At 38.2% G+C, this 11,526-nt stretch overlaps 1 long non-coding RNA gene across 1 annotated transcript; it reads left to right on the top strand.

Moving 5' to 3' along the window:
• Nucleotides 1-2,721: 2,721 nt before the first annotated feature.
• LOC142600184 (uncharacterized) lies at nt 2,722-8,802 on the top strand. The gene is made up of 4 exons (XR_012833632.1): nt 2,722-2,793; nt 3,182-3,323; nt 3,442-3,556; nt 5,774-8,802. It is a non-coding gene; the product is annotated as an uncharacterized LOC142600184 (long non-coding RNA).
• The last annotated feature ends 2,724 nt before the right edge of the window (nt 8,803-11,526 follow it).

The raw sequence follows: 11,526 nt of genomic DNA, 5'->3' as shown, positions 1-11,526 counted from the left end.
ATTTAGGGGGCCTCTATTTCCCCCCTTTCCTACCCTAACAAAGGCCCTTCACATCTCCCTCCAAACAGGATCCCAGCTCCATCTCCTCACCTATCTCCACCCTGTCCTACCCTGGTGGTTTTGCACCACTCTCCTGCTATGTATCCCCCCAATACATGCCAATGCTCTTGCCTCAACCCTAAAACTGGTGGAAGTATGGGTAGCAAGAAAAGTGAGCTAACAAGAAGGCATGGGGTGGTATAAAGCAAAGCACGGATGACACAACTTCTGAGCACTCAACTCTGACTCCCTTCCACTCACTCACTCGTCAGCAGGATGAGGTTAGTCAGTCTGCAAGAGCTTGTGTTAATGATTCCTAATTCCCATCACCTGCAGCTCACTCAGGAATTTGCACAACTTGCAGGATATGAAGAACCATATCCCCTTGGGCAGAATAGGAGGATGGTTAATTTCACAAATCAGAGGGAAGTTTTAGAACAAAAATGTCTATTTTTCCTGAAATAGATACATTTTGAAAACCTAATGGATAAAAAAGAGGACAGTTAAAAGAGATTTTTTTTTCTGCAAGGGACAGCAGTCAGCACTGAAAACCTTGGTTCAGTCCCAAGGCATGGCTGGGGGAGTGTAACTTTCCTGAGGTGTTATCATGTAAAATGAATAGAAGAAAGCAAGTGAAGGATGCTTTTACTCTAATTTATGACCAATGCCTAGCCCTAAAGGCCTTGATTCAACCTAAATTCCACATAAGCCTTGGTACCTCTTGTTGGCTCTAGGCTTTCAGGGGCAGCCAGCCAATAGGAAATGCTAGGCTCAGAGACTTAAGTGGAATTTAGGCTGGGGGAAAATTGGCTGAAGTATGGTTTTTATAGATTTGTTTTTCCTTGATATTAATATAACTTCAAAAATATATCTGCTTCAGCATTTAGAATAATATTTCTCAAGTTTTCTCTGTGGCCAACTCAATAATATTCTCAATCCTTTTCATTTATTATAAAAGTCAGGCAATACCACTGATAATAATGACAAAGCCATATAATTTATTTGCGTGTGTTTGAAAAGATACCTTCAAGTAACAGGAAAGAAGGGGCTAGATTTCTTTTGATTTAACTTCTAATAACATTTCAATGTGTAATAGACATTCTCAGGTGATTTTTATAAACTTACAACCAGGATGCTGAAAAACCCTGGCCAAAAATAAATAATTAAAACCAATTTCCAATGTACTTAACTACAAGATGTCTTGGTTCTGGGAGTCTACTAAATGCTCAGTTTCAGCTTGTACAGTGTATTGTAGTTTTGAACACTTAAAAAAAAGTCCCCCTTCCAGTACCACCCTGGTTCCACTATCACTCCCATTTCATGGAAAGTATTCTGTAAAGAATTTGCATATGACATTTTGAGTACAAATTTAGTGAAGTTAAACACCAAAAAAACTTTGGGAATTCATTCTAATGTCACTAAGTTGTTCAGGATGTGGGAAAAAAAAAATTAAAAAGAGCATAATTAATTCAACTTTTTTTCTGTAAAATGAGTATTCATTTAGTGATTCCATATAAGTTAATAACAATTAGAAATATCTCAAATTGTTCAGACTCCAAATAGTCTTTCATTTGTTAAATAATTGAAATTTTTGGATTTGATCCAAAATACTTTTCTTTTGTTGTTGTTAAGGAACAACAACAAAAAAAATCATTATTTACCCAGCCTTGTTCTCAGGAGGAAGAGATAGCAGGACCACATCATCAAAAAAATCTAATGAGTACAAAAGGTACTGTTTGAAAATGGTAAAATATGATTAAACTAGCAAAATAGCTAAAATGTAATGATCCAGATGAAACTAGCGTCTGATTTTGGAGCAGTCTGTGAGCGCTGCGCAATGCCTGAGGACTGAAATTCCAAAATCACTTCAAAGGCTTTCAGACTGTGTTCTCAGTTACAAAAGCATGTGAGAAGAGAATGATGCAGAGGGGAGAACAATATAAGATCACATTTCTCTGAAGCCTCAGACAGTGTGTTTAACAATAGCTGAGCCTCCAAGGACGTTCATCTTTCATTTCAGGATATCACAACAGTAGAATAAAAGTGAAAATGTAGGAAATGTTTTACCCAGAACTGGGATTATTTCAGAAGCCAAAAGGGATAATTTCATGTTAGTAGTTGTCTATCTATTGTAATTACCCATGTTTAAACAGTTGGGTGAGGATTTATAAACAGTTATGTGGATACTCTACTTAGGGCTGGAAAGCCACTATGACACTCTTTTCCCAGACATCCATAGAGAGGTGGATGTCCACAGCGTGGCTGGGGAAAGCTTGCTTGACTAGTCCGTCACCACAAGCCACGGAGAGAAAACACAGATGCGGAAGCCCCAGAATGGGGTGTTGACTCTTCCAGAGGAGATTTGATCATGATTTGATAGGAGCATGCACTAATCCCAATGGGATAACATGTGACCCCTTTTCTATTTTTTATTTTTAATTTTTGCATAAAAATTAGAACCCTAAATGCTGATGAATGAATCACATGGAAGCCACAGGCGAACCCTTGAAGCAAAGTTACTCATCTTAGAGCGACTGGAGGACTTCAGCCTTGTGAGAAGATTGAAAATCTCTGTGTCTTTGTTGTCTGAATCTCAGTATGAGTCATGCATGACTCTGGACTTCAGACCAGACTATTTTTAATCCATGATCCAGGCATCTTCCTGCATTTCATTTAGTTTAGAAAAGCTTGTTTGGCCATTCACTTTGCCACGGTGGACTTTCACAAGCTTTGCAGTATACAATAGAATTGGAGGTAGGTGAACAGGAAGGGGGGTAGCAAAATTATGCCCAGACAACACATTTCAGGTATTTACTGTACGTGAATCAATGTTTTCTTCTGTGTAGTCATTCCTACCAGTATTCCTTTGCAAATGACCCGCAGTCTCAAGTGGATGCTTGAAGCACTACTGCATTGTGGATTGAAGGATTATACCTCCAAAAGGAATCCAAAAGAGGTGCTTATCTAGTGCGTTCTGGCATAAGAGGGTTTTTTGGACACTAGTGGGCCATCCAGTGCACTTCAAAAGGAAGCCAGCATTAGTCAAGTGTTTTGTAATAGCAAGTAAGTCTTGATATTTGGTGTAACACAAAAATTTGAAAAATCCCTGTGCTAAAAACAGAATTATCTTTCTTTCTTTTAGATATGACAAAATTTTGTAGCTACAGAGACCAGTTTCCTTGGATTGCGAGGCAGCATCACATGCATCTCTGCTTATTCACATGAAAAACTTGCCAAATAATTGGCATCCTTTTTGAGGGTTATGAATTGCTCCCTGTTTTCTGGTGAGTTTGTCAGTAAGATCAGTTACTGGAATACTGTCACATTTCAGTGTGACTTCAAATGCTAATTTTTAATGTGAAATAGTAAACTTGCTGCTGAGTAATTTTTCCTTCCAAATAGGTTTAACTATTTTGCCTCCCCATTCTCTTTGATTGATGCATATTCCTTTTATCGGGTACTGTGACAATGAAGAAATTCAAGGTGGGATGTGAATAAAAACTGTCTGTTCCCTCTGGTATGTAACTTTTCTCTAAGTTTACTTGGAAGTAGCTGAGGCAGCAACAGGAATCTGCTGAACTACTTAAGCCAATTGCAGAAGTATTTTATTAATAAGTATAATTTCATTTAATTGTACAGAAGAACTGCTAAACTGACATGGAATTCTCTGCCTGTCTTCTAGAGTTGTTTTAAACTGCCTGTGTTGATCACTACATGGTTTCCCATAAACTTTAAAATAGGCAGAGTGACAGATAAGCTGTTGCTGTTGTGTGTGTTGGTGAAAAATTAGGCTGAGCAGAGCTGAGCTGATTCTTCCTCTTCAGGATGGCCTCCATTTTCAGAAGGTGATCTCCTAAGTCCAGATCCAGTTTTTCTCTGAGTGTGCAATGTGCTGTGAGCAATTTAGAAACCTGATACAATCTATTGTATTGTAATGCAGGAGTTTCCTCTCTCCCAGAGTATACAGGGTGCCCAGTCTTAAATCTTGCATGATGAAATACATCGATGTTTTCTCTGGTCGAGTTAGTGGGAAATGAGTCCTGGGCACCTTCAAACGTTCAGTGAAGCAAACAAAACCCAAGTATCCTGTTAAATGAAAGTAACAACTTTCACTTTTGTCATTCTGGTACTGCATATCAGGTCATTTAAGATTTCTATCCATAAGTAGTGCCAGGAGCAATAACACCTGGAAGATCCTGCTAAGCATGATGTCTGAACCATTTACATTTATTGGCATCACAGATTTAAGCCCTCCCAGCTTTACTCCTGCTCTTTCTGTTTCTGAGCAGGACACATCATGTTGCATGTATTTCCATGTGCAGAAAGTGTTCAGCTGAGATCTTAAACCCTAAATCAAACTATCTCAGCATGATAGGATAAGAGCTTTCTCAACTTTAGTTTTCACGGTTAAAGTGGGCGAATAGATGAGTTTCTGTGGTCAGGTACAGCGGCAAGGAAGAGAGTTTCTTTTCACATAATACTGGTTGAGTTCAGATTATCCCAAAACACTTTGCAGTGTCACACTTTTGTGCAGTGCAATGCCGCATGTGAAGGTGAATATGGCAGCTCAGTAAAAGCTGCGAATTACTGTTAGTTTAGCCCTAGAGATGTCCGGATTACGGTCAGTCCTGAATACATTTGTTTCTAAAGCACGTTCAGAGCTCTAAAGCAGCTGAATCTCCTAGTTTGCAAGTACTCTTTTTGCCATAAATTGCACTTACTAGAGGACAATACAGGGTAGAGAGATAGATGTTGGCTCATACCTAAAGAGTCGTCCAAGCAATGGAATACATAGAAAAATCCATGTATTTCACCTTGTCACCTTGTGGCATTACATGCCAAGAGACTGTTGCCAAGCCAAGAAAGTAAAATAAATCTTAAATTATCAGTTTTCCCTGCTTAGTGCTTCATTCACAGGTTTTAAATGATGCCTTACTTCACAACAAGTTGCAAAGGGAATTTTTCTGAAGGGCTATATCTGTATCAGGAATTTAAAGAAAATAATTAGATTCTTGAATGTTTTAACTCCCCTTTGACTCATAACTTGGCATTCATAAGAAAAGTTAATGCAGAGTGGTTTACACTATTCCACTAAGAGATATTGCTTGTCAAAACTGAAAAATTTCAGATGAGAGGCTTTTTTTTGATGAATTTCTTGTTTTGACAAAAATCTATTTTGTTTTGTCAAAATTTCCTGCTTAGATATTTTCACATAGAATATTTTTTATTTTCTGTTTCAAATGACTTTGTCTCTCAAATATGCAATTTACTGTGGAATAAAAAGTATTTTTCAAAAGCTCAAGTAAAATGAATTATTTAGATATTATAAAAAATGAATGCCATGAATGACGCAGGCTGGAGGGAAGGCTTATGCTGCTAGGATTGCAACATTTTTGAGATTTTTGCTTTCTTTTTGTGTACTGAAAAAGTCTTTCTTCCCACCTCTGCTTATTTGGGAATGAGCTCGTATGAACAAACATGCAGAGAACATATCAATAACTGGAATTTGCAAACAGTTTGTACTGCAAGAAATGTTATTCTTAACGCACTAAAATTGCCATCCGGGTCCTACTGTGCTGCTTTCATTTCTTCGCGTGTCAGAACTCAGCCAGTTTCTAAGATGCTGACAGATTACTTGGTAAGACTAATCTATAATGATGCTTATTAAAAGTCTGTCCTTGCCACTGGATCAAATTCTAATGCTGTATTTAAAGCGTCCAGCCCCTTTTTATAGATGACAGTGAGCTCGACAGTTTCCTGCAGTCTCCACTGGTATCATGTAATGAAGGCTATTGACGTACCCGATGGATCTACAGAAGAGTTGTTTTTCCTCCAAGATAATAGATAGTCTGCAGTGTGCTTGAAGTATTTTGCACCTAGACCCATAACACAGTGCCGGTTTTTTTGCCATTCACTCCCATTTCACAGGCTGGAAGTAACACTGAAGAACTGGATTTCCCACAGAGATGAAAACTGACTTAAGCGTGTCACACGCTCCTGTGTGGACAACTCTCCCCGCTGTCATCTCTCAACAAAACACCTTCCAGGAGGAAATACAGTCTAAGTGGCATTCTTTATTCTCTTTAGATGTCATATAAAAAATGAAGTCGGTTAAAGGACTGTAAAGCAAAAAGTCTGGTTTTAGGAAGAAATTGCTTCAATTCAGGCAGCCTTTCAGGATTCAGTTCCCAAAAAACAAATGGATTGGGTAGTATTCCCAACCTCAATTTCTTCAGGAAACTTATTTGTACATTTCTTAAGATGTTTGCTGACAAAACAGTATTAGAACAGTATTAGATTAATTAAAGTTTTTCTGTATTCCAGCTTTTCCAGAAAAAAATCTAACCACAAATTCTACAGCAATACTTAACCTCTAAAAGCAGCAAACATCATGTGATCATTTGGGGCTAACGAGATGCCTAGATGTCTAAGTATAGGGCCCTTTACTGTCCCCACATGCCAGTAGTTCTTGCTTTTTTCTAAACTATGTAACAGCAGAGAGAAATCTTGGTACAGAAGTATCAAATCTCCATGGAAGTTCCTTGGGGGGACAGAAGTCTGCAGTAGCCTGTCTGACAATGGCTCAGTTCTCCTTCCTTCTACTTCTTCTCTTGTGCTACATCTGTGGGACAGGCAGCTCAACTCATGAGGACTGTGGTGGGACAGCTGAAGGCAATAGCAGCTCTCATCGTCCTGAGCTGCTGATTACTGCTCCTCAGGCATAGGTGGTTTGCTGACCTAGTTTATGTTTGTGCTGAAGTAGACTAAGCATGCTCATACAATCATCTACCATATCGCAGCTCTTGGGGCTGTCACCTCCACCTGCAGGATAATAAGCAATGACTGAGAACTCTCTATTGTTGACACCTGAATCAAAGTATAAGCACCTTTATGGACCAGAGCCTAGAGGAATATCTTTAGCTGACTATTTGAATTACACATACTGGTGACAAAATAGGATTCTTTGGTCAGCAGTGAAGCCCGGTGGCAGAGATGCCACCATGCCTTAGCATCAGTATTGCTCAGGGCCTGTAATTTGCTGTTTTGTATCCTTTCACTTAAGGTGCTGTAACAGTGGTTTTCTAGTTTCTGTGGCATTTTCCCCCTGTTTTTTCCATGCTAAAATTCAGGTTCTACTGCCCTCACGACCTTGTACCTGCCAAACCCTGATGTTGGTGTTGTGACAGGTTCTCATGGGAAGCGACCACTGTTAGCATAAGAAACACCTCGCTTCACTACTTGTTTTGCAGATTTTAGTTTATACAAAAGAAAAACAAGAAAAACAGCACAGTAGATAATAATCAGTTATATACTTGACAAATACTACCCAGGACTACATGTGCAGAGTCTTAACAGCCAATCAATGTGCAACATCTGTGCCTAATTAGCACATTCCAACCAGTGCTAATAGCTTCACAAGCAGAAACAAGGAATAGGAAGCTTGAGCGGTTCCTGATTAAAAATACATAATGCTAGGGGTAAAGCATGCTGAAAGTTGTCATCATTGTCACCATCATTGAATCATAGAATTGTTTTGGTTGGAAAAGACCTTTAAGATCATCAAATCCAACCATTAACATCTTTGTTGTTGCTTCTTGCTGCACTGGAGAGAGCCCCCACCAGAGGACACTCATCCTGGACACCCATCACTGTTCCTCCTGCCTGGCCACTGGAGTTTCCCCTCTCCTGTTCCCTTTCCTGTTCCCTTCCCTCTCGCTCTTTCTCTCTCGCCTTTATTTTTCCCAAATGTAACTTTCAGCATTGGAGTCGATGTATATCGTCTGTTATGGACTCTGCTCATACATCTTCACGCATGCGGACCTGTGTCACCCTTCCTTGTGCAACAAATGTCCATGCAATTAATCATGGATATGCCGGCACAATATGATATCGTGTATCAGCTTGGAGTTTAGGCTGAAAAATCACAAGTTTCCACCTCACTTACTTACAAAACATGATTTATCAGTGTTAGAGAGAGAATATGGAAGATTTTACTATGCCACTGACCATACTGATTTCCAGTCTGTAAATCAAAGCCATTTGTGAGCACCAAATTCACCTAATGTATTAAGATATATGGTTAAAGTGCAGTACTTGATCATTTATAAGCTGCATTTTACAAGACTTTTATTAAAATATATCTGCTATGTCCTTGCTATTTTTACCATACTTTCAGCTACATCTCTTTTGTTAATTCAACAAATTCCCAAGATGCTTTTAAAAATAATTGGAATGATTAACCTCCAGCTTCTCAAGGTTACAAAGTCTTTTATTATACAACCCTTTACACTTGGTGTTCAGTGTGAACTCTGATCAAAACCAACTACTTAAGAATATATTTTACAGTTTCTGTAACTCAAGTTTCATTGGGCTCAGAAAACTTTCAACTTAAAATAGGAAGTATGGGAAGCAGTATTAAGAAGTAATGATATGCATTGCTTTCAATACAAACATTTTGCTGAGTTTTGTGCAGCTTTGGCTTTTTGGTTTTATTCTTGAAGAAAATTATAATGATTAGAAAATTACCTGTAGGATCCTTTTCCAGCTGTAGTGTGCACTACAATGGTGGATTGCTGCTTGGGTATTTACTTCAGATTTTTTACTAATTTGCTACTACACTGAGACTTTGCATGACTACAATTTTAAGTACACATCCTTTAGATTCTCTCACCTCCTCATTGCACCCTCCCTCTTCCCACCCCAGTCTCTACCCCAGATCACCACAGGACTGACCTTGCTGTTGGGGAAATCTGTGAAGTTAAACTTGATCTCCATCATCTTTTTTTTTGGTGTGTTTTTTTTTTTTTTTTTTTTTTTTTTTTCCCCCAGATGATGAAGGAGGTTAGGAATGGGAATAAATAGGTTCTGATCCTGCTACTTGAGAGTTTTATTAGTTTCTCATTGGCCTAAAAAGCTTTTTGAAACATAAGAATGGGGCCTAGGACTTTACTACCACATTGGAACTGAAAGTTCATCTTAAATTTGGAAGACGTTTCAAGTTCTTTACTGATTCTTTCCCATATCTCTCCAGATATTTTCACTAGTCATTTCCACCTCTAATTAGCAGAATACTAGTGCAGAAAAATAACGCCCATCTGATGATTCACAGGCGTTTTGTGTACCCACATCTCAAATCATAATCTAGTTCCATTCTCAACTCTTTTGCCACTTTGATGCTTAAAAAGTGGGAGGCACTTTGGTGAAGTTCCAGGAAAGTGTCTTTAATTCCTATTATTGGGATCTTTCTTCAATAATAGGCTGTTTCTTGCCCTTTGAAGTATATATCCTAAAAGTAGAAAAAATGGTAGACAGAAAGAAGGTCTTTATTTGCTTTACATTTAATTTTGTCCTTTTTTTTTTTTTTTTTTTTTTTTCTGGGAAAGTTTGCAACATTTAACAGACCCATTACATTATAACAGTGGACAGCATGACATATTTCCTTTATCTTAAAAAATCCAGAGGTATAGTTGTCACTGCCCCTGGCAGCAAATTGTCTGAGGTACTTGATGCTTTGCAGAAAGTCTGGAAGGAATCCTCTTTGGCAGTTCCAAAGTGAGTCACGTATTCTGTACAAGATCATTACTCCATCTACTTAATGTTGCACATCAGAAAAGAGCATGTTTGAGTGATCATAAATGTATTGTGAATTAGTAAAGATACCATTTAAGGCAATACAGCAAGAATCTGCACTGGATCTTTTAGGGTTGACTTTTGTCTCCTTGGTATCTGTTTCACACTGGTGTGTTTTTATTAATCTCAGCAAGATACAGTGTCAGTGAAAGGTAAGCTATGTCCCGGGTGTGTATCTATGCTAAGTGAGACCTACCATCTACCAGAGGCAGCTGGAGGCCATTTGGGTATGCCTTGCATCCTTGGGAGCATGGACACTTGGGTCACTGGTGACACCTTCATGCAGATGCCTAAATTTAGGTATCTTAAACTGAAGTTGGTTTCACAGATTATTTCTTATGGTGCTATGGGGCACCAAAGCACCTGACAAGGGTGGTCAGCAAAATCAAATTACTTTATTGTTTCATCAAACTTCTTTCTCTCTCAGCTCTTGTTTCACATTGAGATTGTATCTTCTGTGGAGTAGGAATCACTTTATTTTGTAAATGAACAGTACTGGTACTAAGTCTCTGGCTAGGGCCCCTAAGTGTGATAATAATACAATTATATTCTCTACTTTTCTGTGTTATTACAAAATACAACAAAATTGTGCCCTTCAGTCAACTGAACGTAATGACTAGAGCAGAGGCTAGGATGCCTGGATGAATAAAACCCCTGGGTCGTTCTCATGGTTTTTATGCATTCTCGTGAAATTTCCGGCAAAGCATACAGTAACAGAAATGATAGCAGACATCACTAATGGTAAGTAAATAATGGAAAGTATTCACAGAATTTTTTCTAATCCCATTTTATGGAGGAGGAAAGTAAAGCATACAGAATTGAGGGGTTTATGAAAACTCACTGATGGAGCCTATAGCAGAATTGAGAACTGAGTCAAAGCCTCCTTCCCATAGCAACTTTAGGGTTTCTTTCCCCACTTATATTTAGTTTTTGTCCATCTGCTGATGGACACCTAATTGACAAAAGTCTTGTTGAGCACAGAGCCTCAGATAACCAAGAAAGCAAAACAGCATGGAAATAATTTTTTTTTCACCAAAAAGGGAAGAAATTAGTGTCTTCTTCATGTGTCCCTCTTCAAATTCCTCAGCTCTCAGTAACCACATCTGCAGATATACCTCTCCCTGTAAAAACTTGAGCAACAGCCCAGAAAATTGATTTGTTTGCACCACAAATCTCACAGATAGATGAAAGGGAAATTGCTGAAACAAAGCAAGAAGACCAACTCAGAAAATATGGTAATAAAGCTAATAAAGTTCAAATTCAAAGTGCAATTCTTTGAGTGCCTGGCAAAGTGAACAGCATTCAAATGAAAAATCTTTTGGAGCCTGTGGATCTTAGATCAGTCCCACTGGCACGATAAGAATAGCAATTTCGAAGACCACATTCTGGTCATGACTTGTATAACCAGAAAATGCAGTTTGAAATTAAGAATTAAGACTTGGTGATTCTAAAATCAGTCAGAATCTCAAAAGAAGCTGGTCTTTGCATATCCCAAGACATAGACATACAGTTTTTTTCTGAAATTCCTAAAGCTACCCCATGACATGTTTTAAAGTTTCGGTATATTTTGAGCAAAGTCTACAAATCAGTGTTAAAGAATTAAAGTGCTGAAGAATCTTTCATATTTATATTTAACCATAATCTATCATGCTCAATGAAAAAATTGCTTGGAATTTTTGGTGTGAATTTCTTTTTGTTTTCCATCATTACAGCTTTCTATTACTTTCTCTTTCTATTGATATAAGAGCCTTCAGTCTTATAAATTCATGTAGACAGCTATGGAATTTGATTAGAAAAAGTCTTTAACTCCTACATGGATAAGCAATAGCTCAAGCATGTTAGAAGGTAAATTTCCCA

Source organism: Balearica regulorum, chromosome 1, assembly GCF_011004875.1.
Source record: "Balearica regulorum gibbericeps isolate bBalReg1 chromosome 1, bBalReg1.pri, whole genome shotgun sequence".
NCBI classification, from domain to species: domain Eukaryota; kingdom Metazoa; phylum Chordata; class Aves; order Gruiformes; family Gruidae; genus Balearica; species Balearica regulorum.
This window is presented reverse-complemented; position numbering and strand designations above follow the sequence as displayed.